This window comes from Leptidea sinapis, chromosome 38 (assembly GCF_905404315.1).
Source record: "Leptidea sinapis chromosome 38, ilLepSina1.1, whole genome shotgun sequence".
Lineage (NCBI taxonomy): Eukaryota > Metazoa > Arthropoda > Insecta > Lepidoptera > Pieridae > Leptidea > Leptidea sinapis.
In genome coordinates, this window is record NC_066302.1 from 665,275 (window position 1) to 691,903 (window position 26,629).

General features: G+C 33.2%; 1 protein-coding gene across 2 annotated transcripts in view; it reads left to right on the forward strand.

Moving 5' to 3' along the window:
* Window positions 1-409: 409 nt before the first annotated feature.
* Window positions 410-26,629, forward strand: part of LOC126975891 (angiotensin-converting enzyme-like) — a 202,657-nt gene continuing 176,437 nt past the window's right edge. For both annotated transcript variants that reach the window (XM_050823996.1, XM_050823997.1), the window contains exon 1: window positions 410-601. The gene's annotated coding sequence lies outside the window, so the exon portion shown is untranslated. The remainder of the gene's footprint in view (window positions 602-26,629) is intronic.

Below are 26,629 nucleotides of genomic sequence, written 5' to 3' on the forward strand. Positions count from 1 at the left end.
AAATAAATTATTGAATTTCGTATTAGGTACATCGCGTTGGTGAAGTTTGTTTTTATTTTTTAAACTTTTATTTATTAGTTATTTATTTATTATAGACACACCAACAAGGTATTCTAAACTATATAAAATTAAGAACAATATACCTACCTAAAAGGAACATTACGAACAGAATAGCTTTCTGTACCTGTAATACTGTAGTATGTACTTACTCTCTTGTCTATGTCTCTGTTGTATTATTACCTATTATTATTCTTTATTTTTATGTAAGTATCTAAGACTTGTGTATACACTGTTGTTCCACCAGTATTTTATAATGTATTGTACCTAGAACCACGTTATCAGTTTACGTACTTTCATTCAATTTTGTTAAACGCGCCGGTCGCCGCCACTGATCGTCACTCATTCAGTCTGCGAGTGATCGCCTTTCGACGTGGTTGTGTGCGTCAGTAGAGCGCTCTCGAACATTTCCGATAAACTTTTTCTCATACACGTGGTGTTTAAAATGACGTATAGTGCTGCTTTTGGTGCATATAAACAGTGATTATTGTTGTGTTTTGTGCAGTTATTTGTGTTATTAGGATTGTCCAGTTACCGGCATTGTGTGAGTATTTTTTAGTCCAAAGGTCAAATCGCAAGGCGATTTCAAATTCAAATTTACGAATCGTTCTTGGAATTATCGCTTGTAAGAAACATCAAATAAATTATTACATATCATATCTATGAACATTAGTTATTTATGACGTTGTCTTTGTTCTAATAAATATTGTTATACTTACCCTATATTGTTGTTAGGAAGGCGACTAAAACACGACTTGAAACTCTCAACTTAATATTTTGATTTTAGTATTTTTTAAGGATTTATTGAAATCAATGACTACTTGTAATTTTAGCCAATATATTTATAATCTGCTACTACATATCTACTATAATTTAATTGGAAACGACACTGATAAATAATATTGATTTTAAACTTAAGATATTAATTATTTTGGTAATTATTACCTACTGTTGCAAACCTGCTATTTGGAGAGGTACCTTATGTCTTAAAACTGGATCATAAACTGTTATAGTTAAATTAAGTACTTACTTATAGTAGGTACCTACTGTATTTGTTAAAAAATATCGAAACATCTAGATATCACATTACAGTCTAGTGATTAAAGCACCTGTATGAAAAAATCTTATAAAAATCGTGGAGATCTTTGGGGGAGACCTCTGTCCAGCAGTGGATGTAAAAAAATATGCGATGCTTTTATTTTATGTAAGTGGTACTACATGCTTACCTTGACCTAAGATTATGATATTATCAGCCCTGATATTACTGACAATAAAAATACCTATTTGATACGATGTCGAATTATGTGTTATTATTATAGTTATTCTAGTAGGTATTATGTTGTTAGGTCTGGCAAAATAAATCCAAATCACTTTATTCATGTCAAGGGAATGACACTGGTCAGTTACACCGCACATGCATGTCATAAGATCTAGTGAACAAATTTTAATCTATGTCCAAAATTCTTATCTAATCTCAAAGTCTTCTATATGTACCTACCTTCTACAGGTAGGTACATATAGAAGTATTTGTCTTATCTATACTATCTTTAAAATAATAAATCGTAACTATATTCTGTACGTCATTAATTAGGTATAATCTGTAAAGAGACTAAAATAAAAGTTTAACACATTTCGTCTATTTGTCTATGCACGCTGATCTTAAAAACGGCTTAACAAATTTTAATGTGCTTTCACTGAAGTATTGTGGCAAGCTAAGCATAACACATAGACTGCTCAGACTTTACTCAAATAAAGCATAGTGTATGCTTAGCATATTAATATTTTATTTCTTTTTTATACTCATTTGATAGCTGAAATTAAACTGTGACAGCCGAATACAAAAATCAAGTTTGCGTTTTATAACAATCAGCAAAATTTACGTAAGTAATACACAGCCTTAGTGTTTGTTTCATTGCAATCGAAAACAAAAAAGTAAATTTATATCAGTAATACGCAGAAACCTTCACGGGAAAATACGCGAGTTTTTTTCGAGTGGAGGAAAATACATTTAGGTTTTTAAGCTGTGATAGAAGGGCTCCTCTATGAGACTATGCTGATAGCTAAAAACTTTCTCAGCCAAGCCGGGAAGCCAAATTTATAGCTCACAGTTGCGGGGCACCTCGTTCTCTCACAGGGTAGGCATGGATACTTACGGATTAAGTAGAATTGAACTTCGAACCGACCGTCGCGGGTTCGTAGTTCGTACCTTTACTGTCTCATTAATACACACAGTATAAAGTAAAACTTCTCCCTGTCATGTAATTCTGTAATCTGTAGTGAACTGTAGTAGTGACAAAGGTAAGATAAAGACAACTTTAAAAACTTTATTTCGCGTTCATTATTAACATAGTTACATTTTAGTTATACAACTAATTTATTTTAAACAATAAATATTCAACTAAATATATATAAAGTTTATATTGATACAAACTTACCAATTCCTAGTGATAACAAAATTTTATTTTATAGTATCTCTTTACCAGTGGGAGCCTGCTTTCCACAGGATAGCGGCTAGATTATGGGTACCACAACGGCGTCTATTTCTGCCGTGAAGCTGTAATTTGTAAGCATTATTGTGTTTCGGTCTGAAGGGCGTCGTAGCTAGTGAAAAGACTGGGCAAATTAGACTTAACATCCTATGCCTTAAGGTGACGAGCGCAATTGTAGTGTCACTCTGAATATTTGGGTTTTTCAAGGATCCTGAGCGGCACAGCATCATATTGTATTTCTGCTGGGAAGCAGTAAGGTGCAAAGATTATTGTGGTTCGGTCTGAAGGACGCCGTAACTAGTGAAATTACTGGGCAAATGAGACACCATCTTATGCCTCAAGGTGACGAGCGCAATTGTATTGTCTCTCTGAATTTTTGGGCTTTTCAAGGATCCTAAGCGGCACTGCATTGTATTGGGCAGGACGTATCAATTACCATCAGCTGAACGTCCTGCTCGTCTCGTCTCTTACTGTCATAAAAAAAAACCAAACGAAATATATTTGTTGTCTTAACAACTAATTACTTTAGAAGATACTTTGAAATTAACGAAATGATACCACCGCTGTTGTAGGTAATTAAATGAAGTTTTAACATCAACGGAAAGCAACAGGGGTTTAATTTATAAATCATAAGACCTTTGCAAACATCGGCATCTCTTAATTAGAAGATCGTTAGCTTGATTATGAATTTTCCAAGATACCTCGCTGTAATATAACTAATTTTTAATTTGAATACACTTTGAACAAGTTCAAATTACTTTCTGTTAGATTTATTTCGCGTTCTGGGTATTTTTTTTCTTATCTTAAGATGTGTCCTTTGAAGTTAGATTTATCATTACTTTGGTTTTAACGATATTATTAATACAAATGGGATTGACCAAACATGGTTTGTATCAGATTCAAACTGGTGTCAAAAATTAAGTATTTTTTTAACAAAATTCTATAAAACACCTAAGCCATAACTTCGCCGGACCAAAATATTGTAATGAAAAAAAAAGTACTTATGCATGATTTTGTTATTTCGTTTAAGTTCAATGTTTAAATTGAAGACAAATATTATTACATCTTCAACAACAATAAGAGTTGCACATCAAAATATTGTGTTTTTAATTATAATAATAAAATTACAATAAAAAATCTTCAGCGAACAAGGAGATTGTTCGATTTGAATTATGAGAAGACTTTAACCTATACCTCAGAGTACAGAGAAAGTACACCTACGTCACTATGTGTCAATGTATGACTAACCTATCTATCCTTAGTTTAAGTTACTAGAGGTAGACAAATCTATCCCTTTACCCTTACTTACATTTCAATAACCTATCGACATAAAGCATTTGACTATAACTATATTAGACATAAATTTGGATAGATAAGATCTTGTCATTCAACGGTGACAGCAATGTATCCGTAACTAGAGATACGTTATTAAAAACGGCCGCTAATGTATCTTCATATTGTACTTATTATCGACAAAATTGAATCGTGACTCAAGTAAGTAATGTCTTTTTTCTACAGTCATAATAAACAAGTAGGTCGAAACCCGCACTAATTGTTATACAATCTTTTTCCTGCAAATATATTTAAAACTGTTTTTATGATTTTAATAGAATTGTCAGCAAAGTGAGTCTTGAATCAATGTCGATGGTACACTTACAAGAGATATTTGTAAATGTTACCCTTTACAGGATAAAATAAGGTATGAACGGTCCGTCAATTTCAAAGTAAGATAAAAGAGGAGTTGTACTCGGGGACTGCCGCGGTAAAGCTATTGCATAGCATTTTTTATCAACTTATGCAATTATAATTATTTATTTATTTTATTTATGCAGTATTTTTTTTTCAAAATTTATTAATTAAAAAAAAAGCAAACGGGAAGTTGGTAAAATTTTACTTGCAAGATTTGATTACAGACAGACAACGGGCAGGTGAAACTAAATAAAAATGCTTGTCATAATAATAAAAATTAAAAAACGTGATAAAAAAAATAAAGAATTTAAAAACAATTCTAGCCGTAACCCAGGCTCGAACCTGAGACGAAATAACCGTGGCGAAATATCTATATAGATCTAGTAAGTAAGTGTTAGGTTATTTTCGTTACGGAATTTCTGGATTCAGTCTCCACGCTCAAGGCCCGCGATAGAAGCTATGCAATAGCGTAAAAGGTTTGAATATGTATTGTTAATATTATTTCTACTAATTAGCTTAGTTTCATGGCACATCATGGTACAATGTGAAACCAAAGCCCATACTTCCGCGGACAATCCCCTTTCTCTATAGGTATTGTACCTATTATAACAATATTTTTCGTACTTAGACCGTATAGGTAGGTACCAACTAGCTGCTTTACGTAATATTTGCGATTTTGTCTTTGTTGACAAATTCATAATCAAATCATTAATCTATGGTTTAATCAAGCTAATAAACTGTCTGTCTCAAATTGTGTAATAAACATAAAAACTCACGTTTATAATATTATAGATATATATCTTTTCTACAATTGGACGTAGTTCCTGAAAAACGTTCCAAGCCACAAACATAACATTTTAAGGAATTCGTGTTTAAAGTTTAATAAATGTTAGTGTATGTTGGTTGGGCTACTAAGTCATGATGTCATATAAAGAGTAACAGTAGGGCTTCCATTTTTGGTCAGTCTGTTAATATGAATCACGTGACCAGTTTTGTGTTCTTAACTCAATTTTGACATGATTGTGGTTTGGAACGTTTTTCTGGAATAACGTCCAATTTATTTTCAAAACTTTAGCTAAGCCTAGATAATTTACGAGTTACGTTACTTTTGCTCCTTGGCTCCTTTGATTTCACTACATTTCCTGACGATATGAATAAAAGAAATATTCTACTGTCTATTGAGCGACATTTCGTAGTTGAGGCTTTGTTGGAGTTCAATAAGTAAATACTTAAGTACCTACGCAAATTTTCCGATGTTGACCCAACAAAAAAAAAAGAATTATTCTTAAGCTTTCATCTTAAAGTTAGTCTTATTTGTTACATAATTCCTCAAGGCGTTATTTTGTTTTATGAAAATAAGGAACGAGACGAGTAGGACGTTCAGTTAATGGTAACTGATACGCCTTGCCCATTACAAAGCAGTGCCCCTCAGGAGTCTTGAAAAACACAAATATTCTGAGCGGCACTACAAATGCGCCCGTCACCTTAAGACAAGATGTTAAGTCTCATTTGCCTAGTAATTTCACTAGCTACGGCGCCCTTCAGACCGAAATACAATAATGCTTACAGATTACTGCTTCACGGCAGAAATAGGCGCCGTCGTGTTACCCATAATATAGCCGGCATCCTGTGCAAAGCAGCTTCCCACTTAACAACGTTACTCTGCACATTTGCACAATATTTGTCAATAAACACCTTATGTTTGTTATTCTCTGAAATTCTACGTACGTTTAAGAATTGTTTACAAGTTCGTGTTTCTACTAAGTATTCACTGTCTTGGAAACTCAAGACAGTACTGTGGCAAATACAAATTTTGAATTACTCCTCAACCAATGCTCTGCTAAGCAATCGTATACCTTTTTTTATATAATATGGGGCAAACGGACAAAGCACTCAAGTGATGGTACCTCAGTGGTGAGGCCATGGACATCCGCAAAACCAATGATTTAAGAAAGCCAGACATCAATATGATAACCTATATATTCATTATTAATATATTGTTACGAAGATAAATTGCATAAATACCGTTATGTGTCCAATTTTATAGTCAGTTAAACTCAACGTAACCCTCATCTATTCTGAACCCAAGTTCACTTAGAAAGTTAATTGTCTAAGCGTTGTTAGCGTCGTCAAAAGTAGATAGTTCTAATATCTAAAAGATTCTTGAGATTGTATTTTATAACGATCGTCTTCTCGCACCTTCGAAATTTCATAAATTGATCGCAATTTTAATTCAACTACATAATGATTATAAACAAACTCATAGAACAAGTTCTTACCTTAATGACAAATTATAAGTTCTCTTTTTTTTTATGAAATTAAGGGACGAGACGAGTAGGACGTTCAGCTGATGCTAATTGATACGCCCTGCCCATTACAATGCATTGCCGCTCAGGATTCTTGAAAAACCCCAAGAATTCTGAACGTCACTACAACTGCGCTCGTCACCTTGAGATATAAGATATGAGACTTAATATCCCAGTAGTTTCACTAGCTACGGCGCCCTTCAGACTGAAACACAGTAATGCTTACACATTACTGCTTCTCGGCAGAAATAGGTGCCGTTGTGGTACCCATAATATAGCCGGCATCTTGTGTAAAGGAGCCTCCCACTGGTAAATCTGCACGTTTGATGAGATTAGTGTTATTTTCAGTACTATTTGCCGAAATATTGGACATAAATTTAAATAGTTTTTAATCACTATGTAAGTAAATAAGGACTCTAAACCATGGTAAAAATATACAGTGAAAAGTTCTGAAAATATGAATTTCAGATACCGGTTGCCAAGAAAATAATCTTTCATTAAATATTTCAAAAGAAATTGGATGATATTTATTTAAATTTACATTTTTTGTTCGAGGATGCTTTGATTTAGTTGACTGAATCGCAGGATTCCAATGTTTAATTAAAATCGATTAAAATAACTCGTGTTTTATCAATCATTCGCGTTTAATTTCGGAAAGATAACGCTTATCTGTTCATGAACATATCAAATGACAGTAGGTAGGTACTTAATAATAAAATAAGTAATATTGGTCTAAATACAGGTGAATAAGCCGTAATAAGTGGCTCGTATTACACAGCCTTTCTGGTACTTATTTTCGATAAAAAATGAAAAAGATATAAAGGCGGGGGAGTCTTCTTTTTATGTCTATAAACCGTGACAATACCACTAGGTGACTAACTTGCTCCTCTCGTAGTGCTCCATAATGTTTCACTTATTCACACACCAAACCCCGGGGTATAAAATAGTCGTAACACAACAAGAAATCGCCATATAAGCGCATAATAAAAACCATTTCTTGACTGTTAATATTATATTTTTACAATAAAATATTATACATCCACAGAATATGCGAAGAAAATTAATTTTTTCTTTACATTTCTAGTTTTTATAGACGACCTTGACGACCCATATAGCCGAATGGTTAGTGACCCTGACTACAAAGCTAGAGGTCCCGGGTTCGAATCCCGGTAGGTGCAATCATTTATATTATGATGAATATGAATGTCTGTTTCCGAGTCATGGATGTTTATATGTATTTATGTATGTTTAAGTAAGTATATTGTATTAAATATATCGTTGTCTTGCACTAATAGGACAGACTATGCCTAGTTTGAGGCAAGATAATTTGTGTGAAAGTGTGTCAATATTATATTATATATTATAGAGAGTGCAAAAAAATTACCAAATTACAAACTTTTACAGTTGGAGCCTTGCTAATCATTCAGTCTAGATAAAAATTGTACGAAAACTTTGTAATTGTACACCAATACTATTTAACATATAACATAGTTAATAAATTAAAAATGCTTCTACTTCTGAAATAAAACTATAGCGATTTTGTGCGAGAGAGCTAACTCCGCTTGATTCCTCAAGACCATTGGCTCGGTCCCCAGCCTTAAGTTACTATTATATTGAGGCAGTTCTGCCAGTTCTGCCAATCCTGTCAATCTTATCGTGCGCGTAGGCGTCGGTAAGAGATTCTAGCGAAGCTTGAAGATTTTTTTTATAATACAGCTGACGCAAAGTGGTTCCCATTCTTCACCCCAGGTGGAGCGCGGTCACGCTTAAGATTAGGCATTTTAAGTAAATGGCGCCAACATCTGGTAAAGTGAGTGTATTAACTAAAATAAAATAACAACTAGAAATAGCTTTATTATTTAAAGAACAATTAATATGCATGGTTCTTTACAAAATCTATTTTGAAATTCTCTTACAATTTTGTCTTTTTTCTTGGACAATTTTTAATCTACCAGTGGGAGGCTCTTTTGCACCGGCTAGATTATGGGTACTCTTCTCATTACCACTCTCGCATGAACCCCACTCTTACATGAATTTAAAATTATCTCTACAAAGGAATTGTAACGAGAATACTGGCAGTATTTCCGCGTTGGATAGCTAGGCTGATGCGTTGGATAGCTAGGCTTATCCGTTGGATAGCTAGGCTGTTGTGTTGGATAGCTAGGCTGATGCGTTGGATAGCTATGCTGATGCGTTAGATAGCTAGGCTGATGCGTTGGATAGCTAGGCTGTTGCGTTGGATAGCTAGGCTGTTGCGTTGGATAGCTAGGCTTATGCGTTGGATAGCTAGGCTGATGCGTTGGATAGCTAGGCTGATGGATTGGCTTGCTAGGTGCTAATTTCAACCAACATGCCATGGCAACGCATCATGCCATGGCATGTTGGTTGAAATTAAATAGGACATTGAGGCGCGTATATAATATCGTACTTTGTATTTAACTGTACATTCTCCACGCTTCTGGGACCCACGAGACAAGTGTCTCGACACCACAACGCACAAACATGTAAGACTTACTGAGACCGATTATTTGCAAGGTCGGTAGTCGGATAAATAATAAATAAATTGCATGAAGAATTTCAAATGTAGGAAAAACAATATTTTTTTTATTTAAATACGCAATGATTAATTGGTACCTACGTCACAACCTACGTAGCTATTTACACGTAAAAACATCAAAGGAATATTTTGTGAGGAAATACTTCAATGGTGCTTATTTTGTGGTTCACTAATTATAACTTTCAGTCGGCTGCTTTGCTTGATTTAATTAATTTCTGTATAATTAAGAAGTCGTTTAAGTCAAACAGCCGTTGGCTAAACAGTTTCCCCCAAACGCGGAGTTGTCAAATTAGCCGAGCAAGTTACACACTTAAATAAACTTGAAAATATATGTTTATTTTTGGGTTTAGGCCCTTAACGAAGATTGGTAAGTAGTAATCTTTCCGCTTTTTTAAATTTTCTTGATATTAGTTAGATAAAGTATTAACTAATAATATTTTATTTTATGAAAATAAGGGACGAGACGAGCAGGAAGTTCAGTTCAGATGGTAATTGATACGCCCTACCCATTACAATGCAGTACCGCTCAGGATTTTTAAAAAACCCAAAAATTCTGAGCGGCACTACAATTGCGCTCGTCACCTGAGACATAAGATGTTAAGTCTGATTTGCCCAGTAATTTCACTAGCTACGGCGCCCTTCAGGCCGAAACACAGTAATGTTAACACATTACTGCTTCACGGCAGAAATAGGCGCCGTTGTGGTACCCATAATTTAGCCGGCTTCCTGTGCAAAGGAGCCTCCCACTGACAATCTTAAATATGTGTCTGCGAACCGATGCAGTCATCAAGGCAAAATTGAATTTTATTAACACACACACATTCAATTTTTATTTATTATAATTATGTTTCATTTGTCGAGGAATCACTGACCCCGAATAAGTTTTAACTAGTTTCGGGATCATAGGTCCGGTCCACCCCTTTTAATATCACCGCAAAACCGTTTTTGAATGTTGTTACAATTATCAATAAAAACATGTATATATAATTAGAATTACATAAAAAGTGACACACACTTTGAGCATTAGTTCGGGAGGCTGCTCGCTATAAGTATAACTTTAACATATTACCTTTGTTTTTTTCAGAAAATTATCTATATTAAAAAAATAAGGCGTTTAGTCTTTTCTAGAATTATTATTCATAATAGTATGCTAACTTAAAGCATTGCTTATTCTCACTCTGTCTTCTTCTATTGACCTAAGTCAGAATGAGAAAATACACTCCTTAGCTGGCTCCTAGGCTGTTTAAAGTTAGCGAACCATTATGAATGAGGGGGTATCAATTCAAAATTAATTTGCCCATTCATAGTTAAACACTAACCCAAATAAGCATAAATACGCAATAATAATGAATAACCCTTGATTTAAGCTTAATTATTGTGGTCGCTTTTGTACTTTGTAAAGCATGAAGCAATTAAGTCGAGAGAGCTTTTTTCAAACTACCCTACAGTAGAGAATTCATTTCTTTTGCTCAACGGGGTTTTTGACTTCAGAGAATGTCGGAGCGTGTTTAGAAGCATTTACGGTAGTGCTGTAAGTGACTATAAGTTCAATAGATTTTCAAGTGTAACGAGAGTAAACGATGGAACTTAAAAGAGATCGACTTTTACTAAAATATATTAAAATGGATTGGCTAGTTAGCACAAAAGAGCTTTTGTGAATTTCGCTGCTATCGGAATTCACAAAGGAATTTTACCAGTACTGGAAGTACAAGTAACACTTCGATTGTATTATTAGTGACAAGTGGGTGCTCGCGAGTTTGTTCGCGATGATAAATCAGGGGCGTTTAAACGCAAAATAGGTGCACAGTATACGTCAGATTGCAGAAAATAGCCTAAAATAAATGTAGAATTATATAATACCATATCATAGCTTATTTTACGTAATAATACCTACTTACTATAGATTATTTTATGTTAAATCACGACTTAGGCAAATACATATATATATATACAACTGCTGTTACAACTGAAAACTAAGAACTTTAAGTATTAAAATTTGATGTTTCATTATGTTAAAAAAATGTCAATTCATTTTGAAAACTTATTTTCAATAAGTAATATATTACTTATTCAAGTGAAAACACAATTTCAAATGCACAGTATATATAGGTATATACACATTGAACTTTTCACTAAATCCATTCAATTTCACTTATAAGATATAAATATACACAGCAATAGTGTTGCTCAATACGTCAGCTGTTTGGCTACAGATATACTGCTATAAGCATTTCTGTGAAACGAACTCGCGAGATTTAACCTATCCAAATAGTGTCTATTTGTATATTTTTTTTAATTAATTATTAATCGCGTGCGCCAGTCATGAGCATTTCGGTGACGCGAACCCATAAGATTATCCCCAACCAAACAGTGCCCAAAATGGCAAAAAAAGGTTTCACTTCAAAAAAAACGTATGTTACATTTATATGATATATTTACTTTACGATTTTATTATTATATAATTATATACCTGTATAATATTTATATGATATATATAATATATATATATATAGATATGTAAACGTTTTACATCCGGCGAATAAAAAATACATTCAGTCAGCCGCATGATGTGGTGTAGAATGACAAAATAATCAAATCAAAATCACTTTATTCATGTAAGTTCAACAAAATTACACTTATGAATGTCAAGTTTTCCATTATTTTTACATTTACCGCCACTTTTTGGAGCTGTAATGAGAAGAAGTGGCAAGAAACTCATTGCCACTCTTGTTTAATGAACAGTAACAGCTTCATTGCTTTGGAAATCATTACAACTACAATTGTATGTAAACTGACGCAACAAAAAATACTCAAACGTCTAATAGGTACTTAAAAGTAATGCCAATACACGAGTAACGGCCGTTCCCAATATTCAATCTATCTCCGGTTGTGACTTACTTGAGATAAAAATCGTAACTATCGTTGACTTTTCTGTCGCAATAAACTTATGGACTGTAACTAACCTTATCCGTACACGCTGTCTGTCAATGGGAGGACGTATAGCTTACCAGCGATAGAAATTTGTATGGAAATTGGAATTCACGCGTCCGTCGTATAAGGCGATAAGAATGACTTATCGGGTATTTGGGACAGCTAATTACTGACAGTAGAAGGTAGTAAATTATCTCTATCTGTAGATAGTATATTGGGAACGGCCGTAAGTCAAAAAAGTAAACGTAAAAACCATTGAATCGTTGATATTAAGCCCGAGCTACTCTTAAACACAATAAGAACATTAATACAATACAACATGTAATTAAGTTTGGCATTTCTTATTATGTTTGTGGGTCAATGACTAAGATAAGACTTGAGAGTTAATTTATACCACATTTTTCTTAAATAATTTTAATATGCTGTTTATTTAAATTGAAGATGTAAGCATACGTACTTTTGGCAGTTAACATTGTGTTATTATAGTATATAATATATAATACCTATTGGAATATACCAACCGTTTTACAAATATAAATTCAAATATTCCTGATGGCGGTCGTTCTATTCCCAATCTGTGGTATCATTAGAAACTCATTTAATAGTAGGTAATCCTAATAAGATGTACCACCGAAATTTTGTAATATACTTATTTTTTTCAAACAGTTTTGGGATCAAGTTGTATATATATATATATATATATATATATATATATATATTATAAGTATATAATATAGACATCGCCTTACAATAGACTTACTAACTCGACTTAGCTGAGTACTTAGTAGGCATATTATAAATTTATGTTTGTTCCTGGTGTTAACTTTATGATTATAACAGATTCCAGAAAATTTGCTTAAGGGCCTATGTACTAGGCCTAGATGAACAATTATCAAGAATATATTGAGAGGCAACAGTGTGTTTATTATTATTATTATTTATTTCTTAATGATTCTTAAGGTCTTGCAGCTATATCATTACATAAGTATATCATAGCCAAATATTATCTAGACTATCTAGCAACAGGCTCCGGCCCACACCTACAAAAATTTTTTTTTGTCTCATTAAAAACATATTCAAAACAATAACTCAAGAAAAATCACTCTTGATATTAATCGTCTTGTGCGCTGATATGGTTTGTGCTTCCATAAAATTTTCTACATTAATCTTAATTCTTAGTTGATTATCATTAATCTTATTGTAAAAATAAAGTCTAACCATATGCCTACATAAGCCACAATAATGTATATTATGACAAAAAAATTGTAACTAGGTAATAATAGGAATAGAGATCAGATTTAGAAATAATAAAATAAAACTAAATACATATATAAATACTAAATATACTATTTGTTGTATATCTGCAATATCTCACTCACACTGACGCCCGCAAACCATAACTTCCAAACTAATAAATAACAAGGTTTAAATTTAATTAATATATTTAAAAAAATCACTCTGATAAACATACGTAAGTACTCCCTACTCTGTGGAGTGTCCACCTACTCTGTGGTTAAACAATATAAATACATTTGTAACGGCAAAACACTTGCAATCAATATTATATTCTAGAAGTAAGAAGTGAAAAAAAAAAACAACTTTAGAATCTTGGCATTTACTTCTACTGTGTGGCCTTGCTTCTCGATATAGGTCAGTGGGAAGTTTTTAACTGCGAAGTGTTAAATTTTACGATTGAATATTTTCTGAACTTATGAAACTTACCTATAGAAAAGTGATGGAAACCGCTTGGTGGTCACTTCATGGTGTAATTCACCACTGACTACAGCTTCCTCACACCTGGTAGAGCAATTACAGCAGGTGTCTATGGTATTGAACTTCGTAGAATGCTATCGAAGTCTGCAGACCCTGAATTGTCAACCGAACTTCGCCATTATTGCTCTAGTGACTAGTCTATGGTCTATGTTATCGCAAGACCTCACACAGCTCGAGGAACCGTATCAACCCGTTTTCGCGCGTAATTCAAAGTAGATTGATAAAGATATACTAACCTATTTGTGTTACAGCTTATTTTATTGCTGATACATTTTTTTAATAGTAAATTTCTATGAAATAGGTGACATTATAGAAGAAATATCCAAAACTGTAATCATGCCTATTGTAGTTTTTTAAGTTGTGCCTATGGTAGTGGTACTTAGATTCATCTAAATAGACTGTGAAAACGTCGAAAAAATTGCGGTTAAGAGTAAACCTTTATTGAGCAATGCACGCACACTAACACAAAGTGACATCTAAATCGCGAGTGTATGACGTATCTTGTCATGCACACTAAAGTTATAAACCTGGCCTGTTTAAAACTATATCTAGACGTATAAATTATCTTAGTAGTGGAACTTAAAATGTTTGCACATTATTGTGGTATTAACACAACATTTTATAATATTTTATTGAAATCATTAAAAAGAAAGCTCTATTCAACAAATATAAAATATGTTATACTAACCTCGCTATAGTGTATCCTTTACTTAGTTTATATTTTGTTTAAAGAAATGTTTTTAAACATCTACTAATGTAATATCTACAACAAAAAAGACGTGGTTGGGTATATATACCACGGTAAACGCATGGAATTGCCGTTTTGTTAATCGTTAAGATTATTCCTTTTTTTAAATATTAAAAACAAAACACCCAATTGAATGAGATTGTGAGTTTTAATTCTATGGATGTGTAAAATGGCGAGGGAAATTTCATTAATTAATGAAACGCGTTTGTAAAACAAATATCAATTGTGTACGCTTAATTAAGAATCTTGCTTTTAGTATTCAAATTCTCTGTTTGTTTCGAACATGTCACGCCGTTAATAGGCTTGATTATTCTTATATTTATTTGTAGTATACAGTGTGTTTTCAATGTTTATATATATTTTAAATATATACATTTATTTCTAGGTTTATTGAAGTAGGCGTTATTTTGAAGAAATCCATTATAATGCAAATGTTTTGAGTTTTCAAACAATTCGACACGTGATTCGCCTCTACACGAGACTTCGAGACAACGAGAGTCTCGTGCCAGAATTTGGTGAGTCAACATTTCCTGAGGATGCCTCGTGTATAAGCGAAACACATGTCGAATTGTTTGAAGACGAATATTAGCGGAATTAACACTCAAGAAAACCCAAAACATTTGAATTATTTCTAGGTATTATTGTATTGAAAACAAAGCGAAATCTTAAAGGCATAAAATACCACTTTTCTAATAAATTTTTAGAGAACCATCAATTGTGAGACAACAGTTAATTAGAACATTTATTACAATTTTTTTTTTTGGATAACTTTAGGTGCATGTTCAAGTGTTAAAAAATAAAACATACACTGCGAAGTTCTCTGTACACATCTGCACATGTGAGACGACTCATGGGAGCAAAAGTGGCGAAAGTTATTCGCTCTCAGTTATGTCGGCAAGCAATCCGAAATATGTTTTTCACCGATCCCTTTGGGAAAGATATCTGATTGGTGATTGGTAATAGGTATATGTATCGCTAGAGGATTATATATATCGTATAGGCATGTGTGTATACCGGGTGCATTTCTTCAAGCCCAATTAACTTTATAACCGTCATAGTAAATGTAGAGAGACGAATAAGGGAAGAAAAGAGCGTATTCTGTTTGATTATTATAATTATTCTATTAATGTTCAGAACTTCTGGAAGGAGCTGGGCTGACTGGAGTAACTGGCCAACAATAAACCCCAAATGGACTCAATTAAGGGGTCTAATTTCTATAGACCACGGGGCTAAATCATGACCCTTTGCATATTTTATTAAAAAGAGCACAAAAAAGAATGCTGGGAGAGTTTCTTGCGCAGTTTCTTCTAACTCAGAGCGCCATTTGTTTCCGAAGCGGTGGTAGTGTTAGAAATGACATCAGAAATAGTTCTAAAGGAATCAATTTTGAGAAATAAATGTCTTTTAAAAGACGTTGAAATATCCGAGAAACTCATACTTAAATCCTCGAATTATTTTAAATATTATTGTGTTATCAGTGCTCTTGTATTTGTATTTATATTATTCGGTTGCAACGAATTTATGTTAAAAGAAGGTGTTGCAATTAAGTGACAATTAATTATTTAAAAAAAAAACTCAAGTAAATTTAATTTTTCATATTACTTAGTATGAGTACGAAAGTACACTGTAAAATAGTATAAAATCTCATATTAACGGGTCCCGGGTTCGAATCCCGGTAGGTGCATTCATTTATATATATGATGAATATGGGATGTTTGTTTCCGAGTCATGGATATTTATATGTATTTATGTATGTTTAAGTAAGTATATTGTGTTTAATATATCGTTGTCTTGCACTAATAGGACAGACTATGGCTAGTTTGGGGCAAGATAACTTGTGTAAAAGTGTGTCAATATTGTATTATATTATCTATTATAGTATTTGTTTAGATTCATTGGTCAAACTATTCCATATTTTTATTTATAATAAGGGACAAGACGAGCAGGACGTTCAGCTGATGGTAATTGATACGCTCTGCCCATTACAATGCAGTGCCGCTCAGGATTCTTGAAAACCCCAAAAATTCTGAATACAACTCCGCTCGTCACCTTGAGACATAAGATGTTAAGTCTCATTTTCAGATATGATAAAGGGAATGTGGTAATATTTATAATTAAATTACATTTTAAAAAGGGAAATGACAGTTCACTAAAAATATGTCTAATAATCACTAAACAGTGTCGAAAATAGAGCACCCTATATTATACATATTTAGTGCGCGTGAGTGAGGAATTGGCACGTAAATGAAAATTTTACGTAGGTCTTCCTATTTCAAACGACTACATTGAAGGCCAAAGGAAAGGTTTAATTTATATATTTATATATATATATATTTGACATTTAAATCTATTATCTTTATTACATAAAATAATATCTTAACAATATATTGATTTTTTTAAAGATGTGTTTCACAAACAATATAATATATATAAAAATGATTTCGTTAGTCTCGCTAAAACTCGAGAACGGCTGTTCCGATTTGGCAAATTTTGGTCTTGAATTATTTGTGGAAGTCCAGAGAAGGTTTAAAAGGTGAATAAATATGAAAATGCACGGAATCAATAAAAACAACGATTTTGATTTTTCTTTGATATGTCGTTCAGAAATCAAATTAAAATAATTGTTTAAATGAATAACAAATTAGAATTTTTAAATCTTTCTAACTTTCTCAGGAGGTAATTAATAAACTTAATTTTAGGTTACTGTAGGTAGATTATCTACAGTTGTTAACTATTACAAATTATTTTTATGTAGATTGATAAATCTTAAGTTTTGTCAAACATAATTTCTGAACCTAACCGCAACAACATAACAAAAAGTTTATCAGAAAGCTTTAAATTTATTAACAGATACAGTCATGATACAGTCATAACTGTGTGTCTATCAATATCAAATTGAAACCTTACAAATAGCCAGTATTTCAGGAAATGTCTGTTTTGTAAGTATGGAATATCGTGTGAAAATCGAAAATAATAATAAAATTTCATTCGTACCGATTTTTAAAAAAAAGGATTCCTTTTGTTTGTTTTTAGTTTATTTTATACAAATGTTTGGGTATTTTATTTATCGATTGTGGCAGTACGAAGTCTGCCGGGTGAGCTAGTACTGGATAAAAAATGTACTTTTTTAAATTGTTTTCATTGGAGTGTTTGTCGCAAAAACTACTAACTAGAGAGAACAGGACAATGACAATTTCGAAGTTTTCCGAATGTCAAGAGGCCTTGCAAATGAACGTGGGAAACGTTATACGTCCGAATATAGCAATCATAAACTAAATGTCTATGTTTTGGTAAACATTTTCATATTCTTGGTTTATTCACAGTTATAAATTTATACCAAGTTCATTTGTAAGGCCGTTAGGGTTTATGTTATTTACACTCAAAATTGTAATTACTGATTTCCGTTTGACTTACTTTCAAAATTAATTGTAAGATGTTCTAATCTATTACAATACTGATTACTTACATGTTGTATTTGTCTGATAATACATCGGTCCGATAAACTGATTTGAAACATAACTCTACTGAGATGAAACTTCGCATTAAATTTACGTTGGGTTAATCCTCTGGGTGTATCAATAACTCGACGTCCGCTACCCGAATGCTTCCACTGTTGAAATGTTACACTATTTCTTTCTCGGCAAACTTTGACAGGTGAATTTATATCACGAGGGGATTTGGCTTACCTTGGTCAAACATGACATGGTAAATTAGGTGCTTGTTTTGTTTTACGTAGGCATAGGGCTGTGTTCAAATGTTTATTGAGATGATTTCGTAAAATATGTATAGATAAATAATTACTTTTGTGCTGATTGTTTGCCTAAACTTTAAACTTTGCATGTGGTGAATGTTATGTTGCGAAAATTAATTGTCAAACCTTTATATGGGAAAGTTCGTCATACTGACGGAAAAAGCCACTCGGCTTGCCTTAGTCATTACTCACAGTAAAATGGAGCTCGTGAGCGAAAATTGAAAAAAATTGCCAAATACCGACATATTATGAACTTAGCTCCTCATTATCCCCACTGGTGTTTGTACTTACTCCTCATTATCCCCACTGGTGTCTGTACTGACTGATTGACTCTTACTTCAAACGGAAATACAAAAGTACAACAAGTTTTATTTTTATCTATAGGCAAGCGGTTCCTTTACCCATTGCGATCTAATATTAACCTCGAAAATTTGTGAATTGGCGGGAAATGATGGGAGCTTCTAAACATAATAAATGCGTCCCAAATTTGAATAAAAAATAGAATTTTTAAATTGTTATGAGTAATATTTTAAAATATATTATAACAATTTAATATATTATTGATAAAATGCTTTATTTAAACAAACACATACATAAGTAAATTCATATACAGTAATATAAAAGAAAACCGTATATGCTCAAGGCCACACGACAAGTGAAAATATAATCAACGCGAAGCTATCAATACGAAATAAAACTATTAATAAAAATAAATTCTATGTGTAAATATTATTCATAAAGTAATAAACTCTTACACTTAGATAATTTATACGTCTAGATAGTCTCTTGCTGTTAGACAACCTATGAAAACAGGTCAGGTTTATTACCTTAGTGTACGTGACAAGCTACGTCTTACACTCGCGATTTGTATGTCACTTTGTGTTAGTGTGAGTGCATTGTTTAAATAGAGGTTAATAGTCAACCTCAATTTTTTTCGACGTTTTCACAGCTGTCACAGTCTATCTAGACGTATTAATTATCGAAGCATTTACATTATCCTACTAATATCTTCCGTTCCTTGGCGTGCGTCCGTGCAGAATGGCTTGCCCTGCATGTTTCAGTATGACAACTCTCTCTTTTATCTCTACTTAAACATTTGATTGAGATAAAACCTTTGGTAACGAATCCAACGGGCAACTACTAGTATTACAATATAATGATGAATTTGTATAGATTACTCCAGTTGCTCTGAGTTTCACATACCCGAAGTGACATCCCAATCTCAATTAAATACTCAGAAGATAAATCAGTACGCCTATAGAAGTTTACATTTCAATAAAAAAATATAATGTACTCTTTGAAATGGCTGCAATAATGAACGCGTTCTCTTTGTGTTAATTTCCCTTTTTGTTTAATACGGGTTTCTAGAACGTGCTAGATTACCGAACGGAGTTAGAGTGCATTATTTGTTTCGAGACACGCTTATTGTTTGTAAATCTGTGTTGGATTTTTCTAGAAGCAAAATCATTGCAAACTATTGAGTTCACGCTGTTAGTTCGATATTTATTTAACGTTATTATAATTAAAACCACTTATACATGCTATGTACTTAGGTGTAATCAACAAATGATCATTCGATTGCTAGAGCAAAATTCGATTATTAGATTATTATGCGGACAAAATTAAAATGTTTCTATTGATTGTAAGAAATATCGTTGTAATTTCGGAAATAGTTGTCTGCTACACATCCAGATAGTGGGGATTATATCCTAATTTGTGGCGTCCTAAAGGTGGAATTCGGCGGCAGGAATCAGGTGAAACAGCTCTTGATAATAAATGCGGTAGAAGACACACAATGAAGCGACGTCTCTACGCAACGCCAAGTGATCCAGCCGTTCACAGAGCACTGGGTCCCCAACAATTCGAGCTGCTCTGTGTTGCACGCCACACTTGACGAGTGGCATGGGGAGTAGCGATATGAATGGATGCAGAGACGGAGTGTGGCTACATTACTCGTTATGACCGACATGATGCTCCTCGTGGTGCCCACAGCTCCCTACTTTGTCGGTTCTTTGAGCACGAGTCAAAGGAACGAGTGCGAAGCGTCGCGATTAATTGCGCGAGTAGAGTAGTGTGTGGGCAGAGACGGCGACATTGCGGTAGCAGGAGGAGCATAGTGTAGCAGGCCCGTTATGAATAAAAACTTTAAAAGACATTACTAGTTAATGTTTCTAGAACGAATCGAAATGTGAGATAAATTCTTATATCGATAAAGGATAACTATAGGCTTAACCTGTAATGAGGATATTCGCAGTAGAAGCAATGCAATTACCGGCAACGCAAAGAATTAGTAAGTTGAAAAATGACTTTTGAAGGAGCTTTCTTCCACGTACTACAAAGCTGTGGAATGAGCTTGCTTGTTTCGGGAACGATACGAAATGGGTAACTTCAAAATAGCACGTACACCTTCCTTAAAGGCTGGCAACGCTCCTGTGATTACTCTGGTGATGCAAGAGAATGTTTGTCCTCCTTATCCATAAAAAATGACAATAATGGGTAGCCACATAGCTCGCAGAACCGATAATCGATGGGTGCAGATGTTCATCGAGTGGCACCCACGTGTAGGAAAACGAAGTGTGAGACGGCCCCCCCACAGGTTGGACTACTGATCTGACAGAAGTAGCGAGTAACCTATGGATGAAGATCGTACAAGATCGGTCGGCATGGAAGTGTTTGGGAAAGGGCTATGCTCAGCAGTGGATGGAACTGTCGGTCCAATAATTATGTCAGATAAAAATCAGCCTTTTAACTCGAAAGTTACCAAGTGGATGTTAATTATATGTACAATATACAAAAGTATTATAATAAAGCTATTATAAAAATAAATATATTTTTTTGCATGGATTCGTCTGCGGCCACTTACCTTTGTTTTCACCGCCAGAATATAATGGCTCTCCAGTCCCCACAAGGACGAATAAATATGGCTTCATTGAATATTTGTAGAAAGCGTCTGTTTGATGTTAAAATGTATTGTTGGATACCTAATCGTATTGCGCGCTTTATCTCGTGGGCAAAAAAGTATAACTGAATTAGACTGAGCTGTCACGCTCAGCTATGTAACGCTCGCACGGGTAGTCGTTTCGAGTCCAATAAGGAGCGCAATAAGTCAGCAATATTTATCAGAGCAGTTAATTTGCAAATAAGTACATAATATCAAATATATAAAATTCTCCTGTCCCGGTGTTTGTTACCAAACACCTCCGAAACGGCTTAACCGATTTGTATGAAATTTCTGTGTGCATATCGGGTAGGTCTGAGAATCGGCCAACATCTATTTTTCATACCCTTAAATGATAAGGGTCATAAATATTTTTTTTGGAATTTTATTTTTATTTTTTTTTTATTATGATTCAGCATTGAATTATACATACAACTTCAAATTTTAGCCCTTTTGTAGAACTGTTTTTGTATCGCGATTTTATATTATTCTGTTTCATCCACAAAACCGCTATAGGATTGCAAGATCGGATTTATCGGATTTATTACCCATTATTATTTACCCCAAAAATTTTAATTATATTTTTTTTAAATTACTTTATATGGCAATACAACGTTTGCTGGGTCCGCTAGTTATATATATGTATGAATATACCCAAAAAATATAGTTTTATTACGTGCTATTAACCTGAAAAAGTTTTTTTTCTTTTGCGTTTCTTGAGCACTAGGCTTTTTATTTTTTGGCAGTTAGCTTATTGCCAACATTAAAATACCCAATGACCTAATAACCATTACATCATCCAAACGAGTGTTGTAATGAAATTCAGTACAATATTATATCATCTGTTTTCATAATAACACTGCAAGTGCAATACATACTAGTGACCATGATATCAACCAAAGGTGGATGATATTATTGTCATTAGGACTGACTTAATGTTAGCAGTAAGCTGTTTCAGAATATTTTATAGAGGACTAGCTGACCCGGCAAACGTTGTTTTGCCATATAAAGTATAATTCACGCGATAGTTTTATAAGTAATAAAATATTGCCTATATTATAGCCTGTACATCATTTTGTTCTATTGTAAATAGTTTTTGCAGCGCACGCAAAAATAGGTTTTCGATTTTACACCTTGTGTTACAAAATAGCAATTTTATTACGGATCCCTAATTTTGAAAAAAAAAAACATAGAAACAAAAAAAACAAAAAAAATACAAAATAACATAAAAAGCCTATAGCATTCCTCGATAAATGGACTACCCAACACTGAAAGAATCATTCAAATCGGACCAGTAGTACCAAAGATTAGCGCGTTCAAACAAACAAACAAACAAACAAACAAACACTGCAGCTTTATCATATTAAGTATAGATTCATGTTATGGTAGATAAACTCTTGTATGTAACTGTTGATAATTAGGTAATAAAATAATCATGTGATACAGTATAACCCACATTCGTGTTTTAATACTCTTTACAACAGTTTCATAAATAACTATTACGCCTCGCTAAGCTATAAAGTATATTATATAAAGTAATAAGAAAAAAATCAATAATTAAAATTTTTGGGATAAAAAAAAATAAATGACGACCGATTCTCAGACGTACCAAATATTAAATCGTACATAAAATGTACCAACTATAAGTAGCTAAATTAAATTTGTTTCTTACCTCCGGAGAAAGTCAGAAAGATATAAAGATTCTAAATAGTTATTCATTTTAAACTATTCTTTCAATTTGATTACTGAACGACGGGGGACACATCAAAGGAAAAACACTAATGTTGTTTTTATTTAATTCCGAGCATTTTCATATTTATTCACCTTTTAGACCTTCTCTTGACTTTCACAAATAATTCAAGACCAAAATTAGCCAAATCGATCCAGCCGTTTTCGAGTTTTTAGCGAGACTAACGATTAGCAACTCATTTTTATATATATACTAGTTGACCCGACAGACGTTGTTCTGTATATAATAAATAAAATAATGATTTTATGAATTTGTCAGTAATATAACATCAAGAATTATTTCGTAAAATATGCTCCCTGTTGTTATAATGAAATTGTTTTACAGCAGAACTGTCAAACCGTGCGTCAATAAATTCTCTCATAGAAGATATGTCCATACAAAACAAATATCGGACGACGGGGACACATCAAGGGGAAAACAAAATTGTTGTTTTTATTTAATTACTAACACTTTCACATTTATTCACCTTTTAAACCTTCCCTGGGCTTCCACAAATAATTCATGACCAATATTAGCCAAATCGGTCCAGCCGTTCTCGAGTTTTAGCGAGACTAACGAACAGCAATTCATTTTTATATATATTTTACAAGTATTTGATATGTGGTAGTAAGCACCAAGTAAATAAAATAAATACATTAGAAAAAGTAAGGCTTAACGGTGAATTAATTGAACAAATATATGAAGTAAGTAATTTAGGGCTGATAATGGACACTGATTTGCGATTTGAGAAGCATGTTGCACAATCAGTTCAGAACTGCTTCTATAGGCTGAAAATTTTGTACCGATTAAGAAGATCCTATGTAACTGACAGACTGCGTGTTCAATTAGCCGAGTCACTAATACTCTCAAAACTCAACTACATGGACACAGTAGTTGGACCCCGTCTATTAGGAAAAACCCAAAATCTTATCCAACGTGTTCAAAATGCGTGTGCTCTGTCCATTAACATTAACCAATATTTAAGTAGTGCAATTATGAGTAGGTACCGTACTTAAGTAGTTTTTACTTATATATATCTGGTTACTTTTAATTCAAAAACAAACAATAATGAATAAATAATGTAAATTGTAAACTGATCTGTGATCACATATTATTACTTAATACTTTAATGTTTCGAACTCAGATTGACATTTGACAGAGTTGTCAACTTGTCAGTCACAACGTTAGAAACTTCAGAAATTGACAAGCTAATACATTATCTTGTTTACTCAATCTACGCATTAGTTACTATATTAATTATCTTTAAGGCGACGTCACCAAATGGCCCAACGGAAGACCAGCGCTGGTTTTCAAAACCAGCAAATATGCTGAGTTGGGACCACTTTGTGACGAATAGAAAATAATATTTCTCAATTTTGTTTTATGTTATATTGTACTATATCGTCATGAATAAACTTTTTTTCTTTCTTTCTTTCTTTCTATATATAGCGCAATAACGCGATAATGCATTATATTTGTTATCTATATTAAAATAAATGTATGATTTGGATTTAGCACTATTTTTTTCTACCTACCTTCATTATTACGTTACGGCAAAAATATTTTCACTCGCCCTTGACGCGGGTATGTGGTTTCAGAAACTTTTTAAATTAACCCTTCCCTTTAATAACCAATTAGAAAAACACACGCGTTTGTTTTGCGTTGCTTGATAAGCGATGTTACCGTTAACCGTGTAATATCCGTTTCCGAAAACAATTAATTGGTCAAATGTGGATTTATAGACGTGCGGTGATTAAGTATGATCTTTGTGCTGTGTATGTAAATTTGTGAGGCGCCTTTGTATGAATAATGTTTCCATTCAAACAATAGTTGAAACGCTCTTTGATACGAACCTGAAAGGTGAAAATAATAATTTATTTATGTCATTGAATCATGTGTTATGGTTGTTTGACTTCGTAAAAGTGTTTTATTATAAACTGATGAAGGAAATCCGATTTTTTTTTAAATAATATTGACACAGGCTCCAGGGAGGCTCCTTTGCACAGGATGCCGGCTTGATTATAGGTACCACAACGGCGCTTTTTTCTACCGTGAAGCAGTAATGTGTAAACATTATTATTTCGGTCTGAAGGGCGCCGTAGCTAGTGAAATTACTGGGCAAATGATGCTTAACATCTTGTCTCAAGGTGACGAGCACAATTGTAGTGCCGCTGAGAATTTTTGGGGATCTTCAAGAATCCTTAGCGGCACTGCATTGTAATGGGCAGGTCATATCAATTATCAATTACCATAACATGAACGTCCGGCTCGTCTCGTCCCTTATCTTTACTAATATTATAAAGCTGCAGTGTTTGTTTGTTTGTTTGTTTGAACGCGCTAATCTCTGGTACTACTGGTCCGATTTGAATGATTCTTTCAGTATTGGGTAGTCTGTTTGGGTAAATTGTTATTTTGTAACACAAGGTATAAAATCGAAAACCTATTTTTTCGTGCGCTGCAAAAACTATTGACAATAGAACAAAATTATGTACAATATATATATAGGCAATATTTTATTACTTATAAAACTATCGCGTGAATTTTACTTTATATGGCAAAACAACGTTTGTCGGGTCAGCTAGTTTTCTTATAAAAGAACACAAATTATCTTACCTTTGGGGTAAAGCCTGTACTATGGGTAGGTACATGAAAATAATATATTTAATGCAATACACACACATAAATACATATAAACACCATCCAAAACTCGAAAAAAAGTATCCATCCATATCATCATTGGTCCAAATTTAGTCTGTTCTTTCACCAACTAAACGCGAGTAAGTTGATCTGTTTCAAATTATGTCAGTGTTACTATTATTTACTACTCAATAAACTGGTTTTGTGTGAGTCCGACTCGTTCCGTACCTTCATACAAGATATGACTTTTAAGTTTTGAAATTCGCCACCTTGGATTATTATTTCTTACTATAGACGCAACAGTATACAATATAATGTAATGCGCGATTTATAACCTAGGTCCTAAAGAATCATTAAGAGAAAAATTTAAAGAAATAAACATTTTGACTGTTGCTTCTCAATACATTTTTGATAATTTTTTGGATGTTCATAAGCACATTGAGGAATTTTCTAGAAACTGTGACATTCATAATGTTAACACGAGGAACAAACATAAACTTGTTGTGCCTACTACTCGGTTGGGTCGAGTTAGTAAGTCTTTTGTTGGGCGATGTATATGCTTCTACAATATGATCCCAGAAAATGTACAAAACAAATGTGTTACGAAATTTAAAAGAATTGTTAAAAAACGTTTGTGTGGGAAAGGTTATTATAGCATAAACGATTTTCTTAATGACACCACGGACTGCGAATAAAGCGAACACCCTCAGGCTCTTTAATTATAAATGTTTATTGTACGATAAAACATTGTTATCCATATTTTATATTAAAAAAAAAGCCCGCTGAGTTTCTTGCGCCCATTCTTCTCAGGTCTGAGGCAGTCTCTTTTGAATGGGTGGTAGATTTTGACGTTCAATAAGTGATTTTAAATCCTATTTTGAATAAAAATATTTGAATTTGAATTTGAATGATATAAGTAGTCCTACTGACAGACAGTCGGTCGAATATTAAAAGGGTTGTGTACCCTTCCACTACAGATCCCTAATGTTAAACTCCTACAATTAAGTACCTGAAATGTTGTTGA